Source organism: Branchiostoma belcheri, unplaced genomic scaffold, assembly GCF_001625305.1.
Source record: "Branchiostoma belcheri isolate BF01 breed outbred unplaced genomic scaffold, Haploidv18h27 scaffold3, whole genome shotgun sequence".
Lineage (NCBI taxonomy): Eukaryota > Metazoa > Chordata > Leptocardii > Amphioxiformes > Branchiostomatidae > Branchiostoma > Branchiostoma belcheri.
In genome coordinates this window covers 568,552-571,612 of record NW_017803909.1, presented here as the reverse complement: position 1 = coordinate 571,612, position 3,061 = coordinate 568,552, and the positions used below count along the sequence as shown (strand labels likewise).

General features: G+C 39.4%; 1 protein-coding gene across 1 annotated transcript in view; it reads left to right on the top strand.

Moving 5' to 3' along the window:
* The window catches only part of LOC109473310 (leucine-rich repeat and coiled-coil domain-containing protein 1-like), an 11,711-nt gene that overhangs the window by 2,374 nt on the left and 6,276 nt on the right, over positions 1–3,061 (top strand). The gene's annotated exons all lie outside the window — the stretch shown is intronic.

Below are 3,061 nucleotides of genomic sequence, written 5' to 3'. Positions count from 1 at the left end.
AAAATGAGAGAGACGGAGACTAAGGTAAACTTCTTTTATTTGAAGGCTGGATTTTCATTTTCCCAGTGGCAGGCTTCTTTGTATGGGGGTCTTGTATGTAGTGATCATCAGTTATTCAGTAACAACAAATATGGATTTTTGTTCCGGTCAAAAAAACCGGTCCACCGACGTATCGGTTTTTTTGGACCGGATCGATAAAATTTTACGGTCCGAACATATTTAAAAGAGTGATATTTTGAAAAATTTTAGTAATGCTACAGATTTACAAAGCTATACCGTTATATATATATGATGTAAAATAGGCATTATTGGTTTCAGAAGGTTGTAATATGGGGGCTTGTGTATTTGCAGAAAGTATTTCCAAATTGCAGGACGAAATTTTGACTCTTCTGCAATATTGCAGAGCACTGAAAAAAAGTATTTCGACCACTGTAGTATAATGGAAAAATGACTTGGGCTTTTATTGTATTACTAGTATGGTTACTAGTATCCTTCATTTGTACCTACCTAAAATTTTAATATACCTGAACAGGGTCACATTACACTTAGAGCAAGACTAGGCAGAAAGGAGTTTGATTTCAGGACATATTCTTACCAAGTACCACATCATAATCATATATATTATGCCATGTGTGTGCCACCCACAACCCCCACCCCCTCACAGCCTTACATCATGTAACTGCTCATTAAACAGGTTACTTTTAGCCTGACCAAATCAAAGCTCCATTTTCCTAGGCCTTCTCTTATCAACCATGATGTTAGAGCATGGGACTATTGATCTGTAGTGGCCGTTTTATTCCAATTATGATATGAGAGAGCCGGCCATCCATACTAGATGAAGATATTGCCATGACGCAAGTGGTCAACCGCTGCAAGATATCAGGGCTCGAAATACTTTCTTCAGTATACCATTGCCATTATTTCTTCTATTCTCCATAGGTGGTAACACTAACAGTCAATGCAGCAAATAAAAATCCACATACATGTACACCTACATGTATATGGCCGGTACAATCATGATCACTGCAGGTAGACATGAAGAATACCTGCACAGCTCCAATTTTACTTGCACTAATCTGCATATGCAGGTGGGATTTCCAGCCCTGGATGTGAAGAAAGTAATGACTTAGGCAAGGAGACTACATGTAGCTTTGAGGTCCTGTTCCTGTTGACTTCTTGGCAAAAACTGTCCTTTTTCTATAAAAATATCTGGGAACCAAGAAAAAAAAATGTACACCCTGATTTGTATGAGCTTCTCCAGTGCTTTAGCGCTTTCTAAAAGACGTAGATGTGTACACTGAACTCATTTCTTTCTGCCCGCACATTTCAGCCATACCAGTGTGAGGTCATCCCACGACCTCATTGCATCACAGGGCAAAGGTCACCAGCAGCAGCTGTTTGGCTGTATATTCAAATTACGCAAGTGTTAGAACTTCTGTGTACATGTACCGACTTGTAACATCTCTATCTTTTTCTGTGAAAACAAACTGATACTTCATACCAGTGACTAATATATGCTTTTTTTTTATAATACAGGTTAAGGACTATGCCAAATGGAAAACACTACAAGATTTTAATTTTTTTGTCCTGATGATATTTTTTAAATGTTTTCCTGATCATTAATTTGGATAAGACTAGAATGTGTTGTGTAAGAAGCATAATTTACACACATTTTCAACACTGAAAAGAAACTAATATTCAAGTTTTACTGGGTCATGGTAAATGCCTCAATTATCTTACATTACTTGGAAAAAAATGAGGGGAATAGACTTATACTGTAGACAATCTGGAAGGATCTAAGAGGCCAAATTAGTTTATCGTAGAGAGGTAGACTTTTTTCTTGACCCCAGAATACTTTATTGTGCAGTCGTCTACTGAAGTATCGAATTATACCAATAATCTGTCAGTGAGGGATGGATTCAACGGAGCAGCCAGAAATTGTAGCGTTGTCTCGCATGGGCGCTGGCTCCTCGGCGATCTTGTGGCACTCTGCAATCGTAGATAAAATTGTTAGGCTGTCATCATTCATAAACGATGGTCTACTTTGTCAGGCATGCAAAATCGGTTAGCAAGACAGACTGTGTCCCCCAAAGGTAAATGTAGCTGTTGGGCGCTTCACAAGAAATCGTCGATTTGTTCGAATAGAAGTTTTGGAAAGGTTAAAAATTGTACGAACAGGTCTACGTCAGTCACAGTCGCTCTTGAAAGACGCAAAGCGGGATGGTACAGTTCCTTTACAAACCAAAAGTCCAGGTTTAAGTTCAAGGGACAAGTTTTGGGACCTGATTGGCATTACTGGAGCGTGTTGTCGTTGTGCCCGTTCACAAAAAAAGTAGCTCATCACAGAATGGTGCCTGAAAGTGCAAATTTTTAAGACAGGACTTATTTGATGATGTCACTGTGGCAGAAGAGTTCCATTTGGCGATGTCATTGCTGCGACGTTGTGTCTAGCGTGCCCGACAAATGTTGGCGCTGATAAGGGAACTACCGCTGGTAGCGACTGGGATTTAAAAATTTCACAATGGCAGCACAGACGCCCAAATGCCAAAATCATCGCAGCTTTTGATATTATCTCTAATTTCCTGGGACGCTTTGGCGGGGTATTTGTGGAATGGTTTATTGTCTTTGGTTTTTTATGCGACTTTAATCTTATTGTGGAGCCTTGTTCGGACATGTTGCAATCAGGAGAGCAACAATTGCTTCCCAATAACGCACATTCGAAGGACTAATCAGCGAAATGTAATATCAGCAGAGCACTTTGTAATGATTATTGTTAGCTTTGCGAGAAAAGGTTGATTAAGTATCAGTCTACATGTGTGGGTAGCGTCCTGATAAAAAGTGGCACACTGATGTCGTTTAACTCTGCTCACGTGATTGTTCATTTTGCAAAATGTTCCATTTGCTTCTGGCTTAAATATAATTACAGTCTGATTTTATAAAAGGCTTTTGGACATAAGGCACACTTCTGGAGGTGACAAGAGTCAAACAAAATGAGTTCAGCCAGACGTTTTTGGAGCTTTGACAAGTTTGAATTACTCTACTACTAGTACTAAGCCTCCCA